Source organism: Chiloscyllium punctatum, chromosome 3, assembly GCF_047496795.1.
Source record: "Chiloscyllium punctatum isolate Juve2018m chromosome 3, sChiPun1.3, whole genome shotgun sequence".
Lineage (NCBI taxonomy): Eukaryota > Metazoa > Chordata > Chondrichthyes > Orectolobiformes > Hemiscylliidae > Chiloscyllium > Chiloscyllium punctatum.
The window spans coordinates 16,013,491-16,030,732 of record NC_092741.1 but is presented as its reverse complement, the minus strand read 5'-3'; the positions used below and the strand labels follow the sequence as shown (position 1 = coordinate 16,030,732).

Sequence of the window (17,242 nt, the reverse complement as noted above, 5' to 3'; positions counted from 1 at the left end):
TTAATCTTTTACTCCTAAAACAATCTCTCCAGATCAGGAATCACCCTGAGCCATTTTAGTGTCACCTGCAAATTACCTTATATTCAAGTTATAAGTGTAAATTGTAAACAGTTGGGACTTGAGGTCCAAACACTAAGCACCTGATAATTGCATTGTGCCAACTAGAAAAAGAACCACTTATCCTGACTCTGTTTTCTGTTGGGTAAAAACAAGGACTGCAGATGCTGGAAACCAGAGTCTAGATTAGAGTGGTGCTGGAAAAGCATAGCAGGTCAGGTAGCATCCGAGGAGCAGGAAAATTGACGTTTCGGGCAAAAGCCCTTCATCAGGAATGGAGGCAAGGTGCCTGCAGAGAGGCGAGATAAATGAGAGGGGGCGGTGGGGGTGGGGAGAAAGTAGCAGAGAGTACAGTAGGTGAATGGGGGTGGGGATGGAGGTGATAGGTCAGAGAGGAGGGTGGAGTGGATAGGTGGAAAGGAAGATAGGCAGGTAGGACAGGTCATGAGGGCGGTGCTGAGCTGGGGTGTGGTGGGGGAAGGGGAAATGAGAGGGTGAAATCATCTCCATCTACCTTGACACTGTCCTATCCCCCCTAGTCTAGGAACTCCCCACATACGTTGGAGACACCACCCATGCCTTCCACCTCCTCCAAGACTTCCATTTCCTCGGCCCCCAACGCCTCATCTTCACCATGGATATCCAATCCCTCTACACCTCCATCCGCCATGACCAGGGCCTCAAGCCCTCCATTTCTTCCTCTCCTGACGTCCCCAACAGTACCCTTCCACCGACACTCTCATTCGTTTGGCTGAACTTGTCCTCACCCTCAACAATTTTTCCTTCAAATCCTCCCACTTCCTCCAGACGAAAGGGGTAGCCATGGGCACCCGTATGGGGCCCAGCTATGCCTTACTCCTCGTTGGCTACATAGAACAGTCCATCTTCCGTAGTTACACCGGCACCACTCCCCACCTCTGATGACTGCATTGGTGCCACCTCATGCTCCCGCAAGGAGGTTGAGCAATTCATCAACTTCACCAACACATTAAATTCACCTGGACCATCTCTGACACCTCCCTTCCCTTCCTGGACCTCTCCATCTCCATTAATGACGACCGACTTGCCACTGACATTTTTTACAAACCTACCGACTCCCACAGCTACCTGGATTATATCTCTTCCCATCCTACCTCCTGCAAAAATGCCATCCCATAATCCCAATTCCTCCGCCTCCGCCATATCTGCTCCCAGGAGGGCCAGTTCTACCACAGAACACACCAGATGGCCCCCTTCTTTAAAGACCACAATTTCCCTTCCCACGTGGTTAAAGATGCCCTCCAATGCAACTCATCCACATCCTGCCCCACCGCCCTCAAACCCTACCCCTCCAACCGTAACAAGGACAGAACCCCCCGATGCTCACCTTCCACCCTACCAACCTTCGCATCATCCGACGACATTTCCACCACCTCCAAACGGACCCCACCACCAGGGATATATTTCCCTCTCCACCCATTTCTGCTTTCCGCAAAGACCGTTCCCTCCGTGACTACCTGGTCAGGTCCACGCCCCCCGACATCCCACCCTCCCTTCCTGGCACCCTCCCCTGCTACCGCAGAAATTGCAAAACCTGCACCCATACTTCCTCCCTCACCTCCATCCATGGCCCTAAAGGAGCCTTCCACATCCATCAAAGTTTCACCTGCACATCCACCAATATAATTTATTGTATTCGTTGCTCCCGATGCGGCCTCCTCTACATTGGGGAGGCTGGACGCCTCCTAGCAGAGCGCTTTAGGGAACATCTCCAGGACACCCACATCAATCAACCCCACCGCCCTGTGGCTCAACATTTCAACTCCCCCTCCCACTCTGCTGAGGACATGGGGGTCCTGGGCTTCCTCTACCGCCGCTCCCTCACCACCCGACACCTGGAGGAAGAACGTGTCATCTTCTGCCTTGGAACACTTCAACCCCAGGGCATCAATGTGGATTTCACCAGTTTCCTCATTTCCCCTTCCCCCACCTCACTCCAGCTCCAGCCTTCCAGCTCAGCACTACCCTCATGACCTGTCCTACCTGCCTATCTTCCTTTCCACCTATCCGCTTCACCCTCTTCTCAGACCTATTACCTTCATCCCCACCCCCATTCACCCATTGTACTCTTTGCTACCTTCCCCCACCCTCCTCTCTGACCTGTCACCTCCATCCCCACCCCCATTCACCTATTGTACTCTGCTACTTTCTCCCCACCCCCATCCCCCTCTCATTTATCTCTCCACTCTGCAGGCACCCTGCCTCTATTCCTGATGAAAGGCTTTTGCCCGAAACGTTGATTTTCCTGCTTCTTGGATGCTGCCTGACCTGCTGTGTTTTTCCATCACCACTCTAATCTAGACTCTGTTTTCTGTTGGTTAGCCAATCCTCTATCCAAGCGAAGAAATTACCCATAGTTCTATATAACCTTATATTGTGTACTCACCTTTCATGGTATGAGACATAGGGTAGTGGTAGGGGGTTATTGTTTAGACTGGAAGCCTCCACCAGCAGTATGCTGCAAGGATTGGTGCATGGTCCACTTTTTACTTGTCACTTATACAAATGATTTGGATGCGAACGCAGGAGGCATGTTTAGTAATTTTGTGGATGATACCAAAATTGGTGGTATAGTGGACAATGAAGGTTATCTAAGAGTACAACAGGATCTTTATCAGTTGGGCCAGTGGGCTCATGAATGTCAAATGGAATTTAATTTAGATAAATGCAAGCTGTTGCATTTTGGTTAGACAAACTAGAGCAGGATTTACACAGTTAATGATAGGGCCCTGGGGCATGTTGTTGATCAGGGTGACCGAGAGGTGCCGGTACATTGGAAGTGGTGTAACAGGTTGTCTGATGTAGAATGCGTATGGTATGCTTGCCTTCATCAGTCATAGTATTGAGTACAAGAGTAGGACATTTATGTTATGGCTGCACAAGTCATTGGTAAGGCCACATTTGGAGTACTGCAGAAAATTCTGGTCGCCTAGATGGTGGTACATATATAGAAAAAACTGTCAGAGGGAGTGGTAGAGATGGATACAATCACAACATTTAAGATGTTTGGACAGGTACATTGATAGGAAAGGTTTCGAGGGATATGAGCCAAACTCTGGCATATGGATCAGTTCAGTTAAGAAAACCTGGTTGGCATGGTATATCTATGCTGTATGACTCTGACTCTATGCTACAATTTATCAAATGCCATCTTGAAGTCCAGATACTCATATATGACATCCAGAGGATTCCCATAATCGAAATGGTTTGTTAATATTTCAAAGAGTTCTAGCAAATTAGTCAAATGCTTAATTTGGAAATGCCAGTGTTGGATTGGGTGTACAAAGTTAAAAATCACACAACACCAGGTTATAGTCCAACAGGTTTAATTGGAAGCACTGGCTTTCAGAGAGCTACTCCTTCATAAGGTGATTGTGGAATGTAAGATTATAAGACACAGAGTGTGATGTAACTATAATTATATATTGAAAAAGACCTGGATTATTTCATTCTAACAGATGAGAGACTTAAAGAACAATTTATTTAAACACCTTAGTTAAAATACAACCAAAGAAAGAGGTATTTAGAATAACAACTCTTTTGGAAACTTAACAGAATAATAGATTTAATAACTATTAGTAATTAACCGTTCCAATATAGTAACATCCCATCAACACACCCTTTAGCAAAAAAGGAAAATTAGACACAGATTCTCACATGCAGTTTGCCAATCCAAGAGACAAAGACATCAACAGATAATTCAGCAAGTAACAACCAGGAGATATTCACTGAAGCTTTTGACCAAACCAAAACCCAGAAATCTGGATCTGAGCGAGCTGGCCACAGGTATTCAAGCTGCTTTTATATATAAAAAGAAGGTCTTCCTTGTTGTTTACTCAAGTCGTCTTCAGTCGCAAGCTTGACACTTTTACTTGCCAACCTCTCCAAAAAAAAACCCGAGACACAATAACCTCTTAGTGACAGCATTGTCACACTGTAGATGACGTCAAAAATATTACCCTCATCTGGTCACTTCTTCAAAGAATCCAAACAGATTGGTCAGGTATGACCTCCCTGAACAAAACAATGCTGATTGTTCTTGATTAATCCCCATCTCTTGAAATACAGATTAATTCAGGCCCTCAGAATTCCTTCCAATAGTTTCCCACCGGTGAAATTAGCCTGACTGTCATGTAATTTCCTGGTTTATTCCTTGCCCCCTTCTGAATTGCCTGTCCTCCAAGCTTGCAAAACACTGTGACCAGGGAGGAATTGAAAATGTTTGCAAGTGCCCCTGCGATTTCTTCCTTTGTCTCAGTCATCAACCTGGGCTAAATTTCATCTAAGTTGCTAGACCACTCCAAGCCTCCTCCTATGCTAACTTTTAAAACTGTATTACAGACCTTCTCTCTGATTTCTGTACCCATATCGTCTATCTCACTAATGAACTATAACACTGAAAGTATCATTCAGAACATTACCGACATCCTCTGGCTCCACAATTACTGCTGTCTTCCTTAATGTGCTCTACTCTTTTCCTCATTGTTTGCCCTGATGGACCTGTAAAACATCTTGGAATTTTTCTTATTTTGCCCGCCAGCATCTTTTCATACCCCCTTTTTAGCACTCCTGATCTCTTTATAAGTACCCTCTTGCACGTTCTACATTCTGCAGACTTCTGTTTTGAGCCCCCTGTATCTGCCATAAGCCTATCCTTTTCTCTTAAACCAGTGCTGTACCCCTTCATATCCAGGGTTCACAGAATTTGATGGTCCCATCCTTTGTCTTTATTCTCATCTTATGGCTTTGTACGTTCCTTATATCCATCTTGAATGTTATCTGAGACAGATTTACCTGAAATTATCTGCTCTTAGTCCACTATAGCCATATCATATCTGATCTAATTGAAATTAGCCCTCCCAGCCCCGAGTTTAGAACTTTGATTTCAGGCCCATCCCAACAGATATCAAACACTAAATTTGTACTTAATTATAAATTGATAAGTTTTTTTTGTTTTATAATGTAACTAGCAGAATACGGATAAACATCCAGGCAATCACCTTTAATATCTACAACCGAAGCCCAGACTTCTTTAAACACCACCCTCCATCTCTTGGATGGACAGGCAGATGCAGTTGAGGGAAATATTAAAAGAAAAACAAAGAATTGTAATTTGCCAATTCAGCAATTTCATTATGGCTACAAGACCTTCAGAAATCCTTGAACAATACAATATATTCCAGACACATTGATTTCTGAATTGCTTGAATTCTGAAGTCACTGATTCATGCAAGCATCTTTTGCAGACTGCTGGAGACTTCTACTTATGTCTTACAGATTGGGATCCTTTCCTCAAAACGGTCAACAATTCTTTGGCAAGATATAAAACTAGAAAGTAAACTCAACAACTTACAATCTAGCAGCTTCCATGCACACAATCTTCTGCCCAAAACACAGACTAAACCAGTTCAAACACTGGTTTCTTTCTTTTCCAAAGTGCTCTATTTAGCTGGCTAGCACCATTTATGTCCTTGATTGACTCATTCAATGTTTAACCAGCTCCCAGTCCCTGTGCAACGCATCTCCATGCCAAAAAAAGTCAGCAGTGTTCCAGGGACAGCAATCAAGCTCTGAATTCTCTCTCTTGCGATGAGCTCCCATGCACATCAGTTTTTGTTCTCTTTTCCTTTCCAAATCAAGCTGCTGCTCAAAAGTCAAAGTTTAGTTTCAACTCAGTTCAAATCAACTTTGAGAATAATAAAATGATCAAGGTTTCTGCAACTGTCAGTTTGGTAGTTGGTGTTAGAACATTGTAAAGGTAAAGTTTGTCTCAGTCTTACCAGACCACAGGGTTATTCCCTCATTAGAGTGAGGTGACTGGTAGTAGTTTAACCTTAAGAGTCCTCACCTCAAATGAGATGGGAAGGAAAATCCTTCATGGTAACCTCCGTTACTATGGTAGCCTCAGCAGGAATTGAACCCACTCTTTTGGCATCACTCTGAATTGCAAACCAGGCATTCAGCCGACTGATGGTCATGGGTAATGAACCAGGCCAGGTGTTAGATCTGGAGGTAGGTGACCACTTTGGTGACAGTGACCGCAATTCAGTTACATTTACTTTAGTGATGGAAAGGGATAGGTATATACTGCAGGGCAAGAGTTATAGCTGGGTGAAGGCAATCATGATGCAATTTGGCAAGATCTAGGATGCATGGGAATGGGAAAGAAAATTGCAGGGGTTATGCAGAATTGAAATGTGGAGCTAGTTCAAATAACAGCCACTCTGTGTGTCCATGATAAGTATGTACCTGTCAGGCAGGGAAAACTAAGTTGAATGAGGGAACTGTGGTTAAAGACATTGAATCTCTTGTCAAGAGGAAGAAGGAGGCTTATGTAAAGATGAGACGTGAAGGTTCAGTTAGGACGCTTGAGAGTTATAAGTTAGCCAGGAAGTACCTAAAGGAGAGCTAAGAAGAGCCAGGAGGGGACATGAGAAGTCGTTGGCAGGTAGGATCAAGGTGGAAGTTGTATGGGGAGTCTGAAGAGATAGAAGCGTTAAATGAATATTTTTCATCTGCATTCACACTGGAAAAAGACAATGTTGTCAAGGAGAATACTGAGATACAGGCTATTAGACTGGACGGGATTGAGGTTCATAAGGAGGAGGTCTTAGCAGTTCTGGAAAATGTGGAAATAGGTAAGTTGCCTGGGCCAGATGGGATTTATCCGAGGATTCTCTGGGAAGCTAGGGAGGAGATTACAGAGCCTTTGTCTTTGATCTTTATGTCGTCATTGTCTATAGAAATAGTGCCAGAAGGCTGGAAGATAGCAAATGTCCCCTTGTTCAAGAGGGGATTTTGGTTGCCTCCCGGGTGCTAGGGTCCGAGACGTCTCGGACCGTGTCTTCAGAATCCTTAAGGGGGAGGGTGTGCAGCCAGAGGTCGTGGTACACATTGGCACCAACGACATAGGTAGAAAGAGGGGTGGGGAGGTCATTCAAGAGCTCAAGGAGTTAGGCTGGAAGCTAAAAGCTAGGACAGACAGAGTCGTCATCTCTGGGTTGTTGCCGGTGCCACGTGACAGTGAGGCAAAGAATAGGGAGAGAGTGCAGTTGAACATGTGGCTGCAAGGATGGTGTAGGAGGGAGGGCTTCAGATATTTGGACAATTGGACTGCATTCTGGGGAAGGTGGGACCTGTATAAACAGGACGGGTTGCACCTGAACCAGAAGGGCACCAATATCCTGGGGGGTAGGTTTGCTAGCACTCTTCGGGGGGGTTTAAACTAATTTGGCAGGGGGATGGGATCCGGACTTGTAGTCCAGCAAGTAAGCTAGCTGTGTGTCAGGATGCCCAAGACTGTAGGGAGGCTGTGGAGAAGGTAGCACTGACAGGGACTACTTGCGGACACAGAGATGGGCTCAAGTGCGTATACTTCAACGCAAAGAGTATCAGAAATAAGGTGGGTGAACTTAAGGCGTGGATCGGTACCTGGGACTACGATGTTGTGGCCATCACGGAAACATGGATAGATGAGGGACAGGAATGGCTGTCGGAGGTTCCTGGTTACAGATGTTTCAGTAAGATTAGGGAGGGTGGTAAAAAAGGAGGGGGGGTGGCATTGCTAGTTAGAAATGGTATAACGGCTGCAGAAAGGAAGTTTGAGGGGGATCTGCCTCTGGAGGTAGTATGGGCTGAAGTCAGAAATAGGAAAGGTGCAGTCACCTTGTTGGGTGTTTATTATAGGCCCCCCAATAGCAGCAGAGATGTGGAGAAACAGATTGGGAAACAGATTTTGGAAAGGTGCAGAAGCCACAGGGTCGTAGTCATGGGCGACTTCAACTTCCCAAATATCGATTGGAAGCTCTTTAGATCAAGTAGATTGGATGGGGCGGTGTTTGTGCAGTGTGTTCAGGAAGCTTTTCTAACGCAGTATGTAGAATGTCCAACCGGAGGGGAGGCCATATTGGATTTGGTACTCGGTAATGAACCGAGACAAGTGGTGGGCTTGTTAGTGGGTGAACATTTTGGTGATGGTGACCACAATTCTGTGACTTTCACCTTGGTTATGGAGAGAGATAGGTGCGCACAACAAGGAAGATTTTACAATTGGGGGAAGGGAAATTACGATGCTGTAAGACAGGAGTTGAGGAGCATACGTTGGGAGCACAGGCTGTCAGGGAAGGATGTGGTGGAAATGTGGAACTTTTTCAAGGAGCAGATACGACGTGTCCTTGATATGTATGTACCTATCAGGCAGGAAAGAAATGGTCGTGTGAGGGAGCCTTGGTTGACGAGGGAGGTTGAATGTCTAGTAAAGAGGAAGAAGGAGGCTTACATAAGGTTGAGGAAACAGGGTTCAGACAGAGCAGTGGAGGGATACAGGATAGCCAGAAGGGACCTGAAGAAAGGGATTAGGAGAGCTAAGAGAGGGCATGAAAAATCCTTGGCGGATAGGATCAAGGATAACCCCAAGGCATTCTATGCGTATGTGAGAAACCTGAGAATGACGAGAACGAGGGTAGGTCCGATCAAGGACAGTAGTGGGAGACTGTGTATTGAGTCGGACGAGATAGGAGAGGTCTTGAACAAGTACTTCTCTTCAGTATTTACGAACGAGAGGGACCGTATTGCTGAAGAGGAGAGTGTGAAATGGACTGATAAGCTAGAAGAGATACCTGTTAGGAAGGAAGATGTGTTGGACATTTTGAACAACTTGAGGATAGACAAGTCCCCCGGGCCTGACGGGATATATCCTAGGATTATGTGGGAAGCAAGAGAGGAAATTGCAGTACCGTTGGCAATGATCTTCTCGTCTTCACTGGCAACGGGGGTGGTACCAGGGGACTGGAGAATGTTGTGCCCCTGTTCAAAAAAGGGAATAGGGATAACCCCGGGAATTACAGGCCAGTTAGTCTTACTTCTGTGGTAGGCAAAGTAATGGAAAGGGTACTGAGGGATAGGATTTACAAGTATCTGGAAAGACACTGCTTGATTAGGGACAGCCAGCACGGATTTGTGAAGGGTAGGTCTTGCCTTACAAGTCTTATTGAATTCTTTGAGGAGGTGACCAAGCATGTGGATGAGGGTAGAGCAGTGGATGTAGTGTACATGGATTTTAGTAAGGCATTTGATAAGGTTCCCCATGATAGGCTTATGCGGAAAGTCAGGAGGCATGGGATAGAGGGAAATTTGGCCAATTGGATAGAAAACTGGCTAACTGGTCGAAGGCAGAGAGTAGTGGTAGATGGTAAATATTCAGCCTGGAGCCCAGTTACAAGTGGAGTTCCGCAGGGTTCAGTTCTGGGTCCTCTGCTGTTTGTAATTTTTATTAATGACTTAGATGAGGGAGTCGAAGGGTGGGTCAGTAAATTTGCAGATGATACGAAGATAGGTGGAGTTGTGGACAGTGAGGAGGGCTGTTGTCGGCTGCAGAGGGACTTAGATATGATGCAGAGCTGGGCTGAGGAGTAGCAGATGGAGTTCAACCCTGCCAAGTGTGAGGTTGTCCATTTTGGAAGAACAAATAAGAATGCGGAATACAGGGTTAATGGTAGGGTTCTTAGTCAGGTGGAGGAACAGAGGGATCTTGGGGTCTATGTACATAGATCTTTGAAGGTTGCCACTCAGGTGGATAGAGTTTGTAAGAAGGCCTATGGAGTATTATCGTTCATTAGCAGAGGGATTGAATTCAAGAGTCGTGAAGTGATGTTGCAGCTGTACAGGAGTTTGGTTAGGCCACAGTTGGAGTACTGTGTGCAGTTCTGGTCGCCTCACTTTAGGAAAGATGTGGAAACTTTGGAGAGGGTGCAGAGAAGATTTACCAGGATGTTGCCTGGAATGGAGAGTAGGTCGTACGAGGATAGGTTGAGAGTTCTCGGCCTTTTCTCGTTGGAACGGCGAAGGATGAGGGGTGACTTGATAGAGGTTTATAAGATGATCAGAGGAATAGATAGAGTAGACAGTCAGAAACTTTTTCCCCGGGTACAACAGAGTGTTACAAGGGGACATAAATTTAAGGTGAAGGGTGGAAGGTATAGGGGAGATGTCAGGGGTGGGTTCTTTACCCAGAGAGTGGTGGGGGCATGGAATGCGCTGCCCGTGGGAGTGGTAGAGTCAGAATCATTGGCGACCTTTTAGCGGCATTTGGATAGGTACATGGATGGGTGCTTAATCCAGGTTAGAAGTTCGGCACAACATCGTGGGCCGAAGGGCCTGTTCTGTGCTGTATTGTTCTATGTTCTATGTTCTAAGATGGAGGATGGGAAAAATTTCTGGCTGTAACAGGCTGCTGCTTTTTTTGAAGAAGATTGGAAGAAGCAAAAATGGCCCTTAGGCCCTTAGTAGTGTGATATGCTCCTCTTGTTCGATGTGGGAGTTTTGAGAGAGTTTACATGTTACTGAGGATTATATCTGCAATAAATGCTATTGCTTGCGAATCCTATCAGATCGAATGGATTGGTTGGAGTGACAGTTAGAGGCAATAAGGAATTTACACGAGCAAGGGGGTGTGATGGATGGCAGTTGGAGGAAGGGAGAAAAGTTGTAGATATAGTCACATAGATGGGTTAACTCCAGGAGAGTTAAGAGAGGTAGGCAGGTAGTGCAGGAGTCTTCTGTGGCTATCCCCATTTCAAACAAATATGCTGTTTTGAAAAATGTGGATGTGATGGATTCTCAGGGGAATGTAGCATAAACAGCCAAGGTTTTGGTATTGAGACTGGCTCTAATGCAGTGAGGGGTACATTGAGTTCCAAGAGATCGATTGTGTTAGGGGCACAGACACGTTTCTGTGGCCAGCAGTGAAAAATCAGAATGGTGTGTTGCCTCCCTAATGCCAGGATCAAGGATGTCTCAGAGGGTGCAGAATGTTCTCAAGGAGGAGAGGGCCCTTCAGGAGGTCATTGTACAATTGGTACCAAAGACATGGGAAGGGAAAGGATGAGATTCTGAAGGGAGAATATAGAGTCTTAGGCAGGAATTTAAAAAGAAAGTTCTTGAGAGTAGTAATATCTGGATTACTGCCGGTGCTGTGAGCTAGTGAGGGTAGGAATAGATAGAGCAGATGATTGCATGGCTGAGGAGCTGGTGTATGGGAGAAGGATTGACATTTTTGGATCATTGGAATCGTTTGGAGTAGAAACGACCTGTATAAGAAGGACGGATTGCACCTGAATTGGGACTAATATACTGGCAGGGAGATTTGCAAGAGCTGCTTGGGAGGTTTTAAACTCGTAAGGTGGGGCGGGGGGATGCTGGTGTTGGTGTAACCCAGGAAGAGACTGAGGAAAGAGATCAATCTGAGACTGATTTGGAGATGCTGGTGTTGAACTGGGGTGGACAAAGTTAAAAATCACACAACACCAGATTATAGTCCAGCAGGTTTAATTGGAAGCACAAGCTTTCAGAGTGCTGCTGACAACCACTTGATGAAGGAGCAACGCTCTGGAAACTAGTGCTTCCAATTAAAACTGTTGGACTATAGACTGTGATTTTTAACAATCTGAGACTGGTACGGTTGAGAACAGAGGTAAAAACAATGACTGCAGATGCTGGAAACCAGATTCTGGATTGTGGTGCTGGAAGAGCACAGCAGTTCAGGCAGCATCCAAGGAGCTTCGAAATCGATGTTTCGGGCAAAAGCCCTTCATCAGGAATAAAGGCAGTGAGCCTGGAGCGTGGAGAGATAAGCTAGAGGAAGGTGGGGGTGGGGAGAAAGTAAGCATAGAGTACATTGGGTGAGTGGGGTGGGGATGAAGGTGATAGGTCAGGGAGGAGAAGGTGGAGTGGATAGGTGGAAAAGGAGATAGGCAGGTAGGACAAGTCCAGACAAGTCACAGGGACAGTGCTGAGCTGGAAGTTTAGAACTAGGGTGAGGTGGGGGAAGGGGAAATGAGGAAACTGTTGAAGTCCATATTGATGCCCTGGGGTTGAAATGTTCCGAGGCGGAAGATGAGGCGTTCTTCTTCCAGGCGTCTGGTGGTGAGGGAGCGGCGGTGAAGGAGGCCCAGGACCTCCATGTCCTCGGCAGAGTGGGAGGGGGAGTTGAAATGTTGGGCCACGGTGTGGTGTGGTTGATTGGTGCGGGTGTCTCGGAGATGTTCCCTAAAGCGCACTGCTAGGAGGCGCCCAGTCTCCCCAATGTAGAGGAGACCACATCGGGAGCAACGGATACAATAAATGATATTAGTGGATGTGCAAGTAAAACTTTGATGGACGTGGAAGGCTCCTTTAGGGCCTTGGATAGAGGTGAGGGAGGAGGTGTGGGCGCAAATGTTACAGTTCCTGCGGTGGCAGGGTAAAGTGCCAGGATGGGAGGGTGGGTTGTAGGGGGGGGTGGACCTGACCAGGTAGTCACGGAGGGAACGGTCTTTGCAGAAGGCGGAAAGGGGTGGGGAGGGAAATATATCCCTGGTGGTGGGGTCAGTTTGGAGGTGGCGGAAATGTCGGCGGATGATTTGGTTTATGCGAAGGTTGGTGGGGTGGAAGGTGAGAACCAGGGGCGTTCTGTCCTTGTTACGGTTGGAGGGGTGGGGTCTGAGGGGGGAGGTGCGGGATGTAGACGTGTGCGTTGGAGGGCATCTTTAACCACGTGGGAAGGGAAATTGCGGTCTCTAAAGAAGGAGGCCATCTGGTGTGTTCTGTGGTGGAACTGGTCCTCCTGGGAGCAGATCCGGCGGAGGCAGAGGAATTGGGAATATGGGATGGCATTTTTGCAAGAGGTAGGGTGGGAAGAGGTGTAATCCAGGTAGCTGTGGGAGTCGGTGGGTTTGTAAAAAATGTCAGTGTCAAGTTGGTCGTCATTAATGGAGATGGAGAGGTCCAGGAAGGGGAGGGAGGTGTCAGAGATGGTCCAGGTAAATTTAAGGTCAGGGTGGAATGTGTTGGTGAAGTTGATGAATTGCTCAACCTCCTTGCGGGAGCACGAGGTGGCACCAATGCAGTCATCAATGTGGCGGAGGAAGAGGTGGGGAGTGGTGCCGGTGTAATTACGGAAGATCAACTGCTCTACGTAGCCAACAAAGAGACAGGCATAGCTGGGGCCCAGACATGTGCCCATGGCTACCCCTTTGGTCTGGAGGAAGTGAGAGGATTCAAAGGAGAAATTGTTAAGGGTGAGGACCAGTTCGGCCAAACTAATGAGAGTGTCGGTGGAAGGGTACTGTTGGGGATGTCTGGAGAGGAAAAAATGAGGGCTTGGAGCCCCTAGTCATGGCGGATGGAGGTTAGAGGGATTGGATATCCATGGTGAAGATGAGGCGTTGGGGGCCGGGGAAACGGAAGTCTTGGAGGAGGTGGAGGGCATGGGTGGTGTCTCGAACGTATGTGGGGAGGTCCTGGAACTTGGAGGGATAGGACAGTGTCGAGGTAGGTAGAGATGAGTTCAGTGGGGCAGGAGCATGCTGAGACAATGGGTCGGCCAGGGTGGTCAGGGTTGTGGATCTTGGGAAGGAGGTAGAACCGGACAGTGCGGGGTTCCCGGACCATGAGGTTGGAAGCTGTGGGTGGGAGATCTCCTGAGGTGATGAGGTTCTGTATGGTCTGGGAGATGATGGTTTGGTGATGGGGGGTGGGGTCATGGTCGAGGGGGCAGTAGGAAGAGGTGTCCTCGATTTGACGTTTGGCTTCAGCGGTGTAGAGGTCAGTGCGCCAGACTACCACTGCGCCCCCTTTATCCGCTGGCTTGATGGTGAGGTTGGGAATCGGAGCAGAGGGATTGGAGGGCTGCGCATTGTGAGGGTGAGAGGTTGGAGTGGGGGAGGGATGTAGACAGGTTGAGGCGGTTAATGTCCAGATGGCAGTTGGACATGAAGAGGTCGAGGGCAGGTAATAGGCCAGCGCGGGGTGTCCAGGTGGATGCAGTGTGTTGGAGGTGGGCGAAGGGGTCCTCAGAAGGTGGGCGGGAGTCCTGATTGTGAAAGTAAGCTCGGAGGCGACAGTGACGGAAGAATTGTTCAACGTCACGGCGTGTATTAAATTCATTGATGTGTGGACGGAGGGGGATGAAGGTGAGTCCTTTGCTGAGGACTGATCGTTCGTCCTCCGTGAGGGGGAGGTCTGGAGGGATGGTGAAAACTCGGCAGGGCTGGGAGCTGGGATCTGGTGTTGGTGTAGAGCTGGGAGTGGGGGTGGAACCTGTAACTGGAGTGGGTGTGATGGTAGGGGGAAGGGGGGTGGAATCATGAGCAGGGGTAGTGTTCCCCTTGGGGTGAACAGAAGCAAGTCAAACAGTCAGGGCCAAAGCAGAGAACAATGTAGGACTGATAAATTAAACTGCATTTCTTTCAATGCAAGAGACCTAACAGATGAACTCAGGGCGTGGTTAGGAACACGGGACTGGGATGTCATAGCAATTACAGAAACGTGGCTCACAGATGGGCAGGACTAGCAGCTTAATGTTCCAGGATACAAATGCTATAGGAAGGACAGAAAGGGAGGCAAGAGAGGAGGGGGTGTGACGTTTTTGATAAGGGATAGCATTACAGGTGTGCTGAGGGAAGATATTCCCGGAAATACATCTAGGAAAGTTATTTGGGTGGAACTGATAAATAAAGGGATGATCACCTTATTGGGATTATGTTATAGACCCCCTAATAGTCAGTGGGAATTTGAGAAATAAATTTGTAAGGAGATCTCTATTATCTGTAAGAATAATAGGGTGATTATGGAAGGGGATTTTAACTTTCCAAACAAATACTGGGACTACCTTAGTTTTAAGGGTTTAGATGGAGGGGAATTTGAGTGCAAAAGAAAATTTTCTGATTCAGTATGTGGATGTACCTAGTAGAAAAGGTGCAAAACTTGACCTATTCTTGGGAAATAAGACAGGGCGGGTGACTGAGATGTGGGGGAGCACTTTGAGACCAGAGATCATAATTCTAGTAGTTTTAAAATAGTGATGGAAAAGGATAGACCAGATCTAAAAGTTGAAGTTCTAAATTGGAGAAAGGCTAATTTTGACAGTATTAGGCAATAACTTTCAAAAGCTGATTGGGGTCAGATGTTTGCAGGTAAAGGGATGGCTGAAAAATGGGAAGCCTTCAGAAATGAGCTAATGAGAATCCAGAGACAGTATGTTGTTGTTAGGGTAATAAGGAATGCTGGGTGAGAAAAGAAAGTGAGGGTTTGGTTAAGAAAAAGAAGGAAGCAGATGTCACATATAGACAAGATAGATCGAGTGAATACTTAGACTGTAAAGGCAATAGGACTATGCTTTAGAGGGGAATCAGGAGGGCAAAAATGTAACATGAGATAGCTTTGGCAAATAGGGTTAAGGAAATCCAAAGGGTTCTTACAAATAAACTAAGGACATTAGATTCGATTACTTACAGTGTGGAAACAGGCCCTTCGGCCCAACAAGTCCACACCGCCCCGCCGAAGCGTAACCCACCCATACCCCTACATCTACATCTACCCCTTACCTAACACTATGGGCAATTTTAGCATGGCCAATTCACCTGACCTGCACATCTTTGGACTGTGGGAGGAAACCGGAGCACCCGGAGGAAACCCACGCAGACACGGGGAGAACGTGCAAACTCCACACAGTCAGTCGCCTGAGGCGGGAATTGAACCCGGTTCTCTGGCGCTGTGAGGCAGCAGTGCTAACCACTGTGCTAACCACTATGTGGGCGGCACGGTGGCACAGTGGTTAGCACTGCTGCCTCACAAGCGCCAGAGACCCGGGTTCAATTCCCGCCTCAGGCGACTGACTGTGTGGAGTTTGCACGTTCTCCCCGTGTCTGCGTGGGTTTCCTCCGGGTGCTCCGGTTTCCTCCCACACTCCAAAGATGTGCAGGTCAGGTGAATTGGCCATGCTAAATTGCCCGTAGTATTAGGAAGGGGTAAATGTAGGGGTATGGGTGGGTTGCGCTTCGGCGGGGCGGTGTGGACTTGTTGGGCCGAAGGGCCTGTTTCCACACTGTAAGTAATCTAATCTAATCTAATCTAACTAAATCCCGAGGACCTGATCAGTGTACCTAGAACTCTGTGGGAAGTGAGGGAAGTGATTGCTGGGCCCCTTGCTGAGATACCTGTATCATCAATAGTCATAGGTGAGATACTGGAAGACTGGAGGTTGGCTAACATGGTGCCACAATTTAAGAAAGATGATAAGGAATAGCCAGTGAACTATAGACCGGTAAACCTGACGTCGGCAGTGGGCAAGTTGTTGGAGGGAATCCTGAGGGACAGTATGTACATGTATTTGGAAAGGCAAGGACTGATTAGGGATAGTTAACATGGCATTGTGTATGGGAAATCATGTCTCTCAAACTTGATTGAGTTTTTTGCAGAAATAACAAAGAGGATTGATGAGGACAGAATAGTAGACATGTTCTATATGCAGTCAAGTGTGGTGCTGGAAAAGCACTGCAGGTCAGGCAGCATCCAAGGAGGAGGAAAATTGACGTCCGAAACCTCGATTTTCCTGCTCCTCGGATGCTGCCTGACCTGCAGTGCTTTCTCAGCACCACACTCTTGACTCTAATCTCCAGTATCTGCAGTACTCACTTTCGCCGAGTGCACTATATGGACTTCAGTAAGGTGTTCAACAAGGTTCCCCATGGGAGACTGGTTAGAACATAGAAGGTAGAACAATACAGTGCAGAACAGGCCCTTCTGCACTCGATGTTGCGCTGACCTGTAAATTAATGTAAGCCCATCTTCCTACACTGCCCCATCATCATCCATGTGCTTATCCAAGAATTGTTTAAACCTCCCTAATGTGGCTGACTTAACTACATTGGCAGGCAGGGCATTCCACACCCTGTGTGAAGAACGTGCCTCTGACATCTAAAATTCTATCACCCCTCAATTTGTAGCTATACCCCCTCGTGCAAGCTGACATCATCCTAGGAAAAAGACTTTCATCATCTACCCTTTCTGATCCTCTAATCATCTTGTATGTCTCTATCAAATCCCTTCTTAGCCGCCTTCTTTCCAATGAGAACAGACCGAAGTCTCTCAGCCTTTCATGCTAAGACCTTCCCTCCAGACCAGGCAACATTCTGGTAAATCTCCTCTGCACCTTTTCCAATGCTTCCGCATCCTTCCTGTAATGGGGCGACCAGAACTGTACACAACATTCCAAGTGTGGCAGCACTAGCGTTTTGTATAATTGCAGCATGACATGATGACTCCGGAACTCAATCCCTGTACCAATGAAATCTAACACACCATATGCCTTCTTAACAGCACTATCAAC

At 47.1% G+C, this 17,242-nt stretch overlaps 1 protein-coding gene across 1 annotated transcript in view; it reads left to right on the top strand.

Annotated features, from left to right (window-relative positions):
* ptk7a (protein tyrosine kinase 7a) overlaps positions 1-17,242 on the top strand; it is a 138,472-nt gene that overhangs the window by 110,364 nt on the left and 10,866 nt on the right. The gene's annotated exons all lie outside the window — the stretch shown is intronic.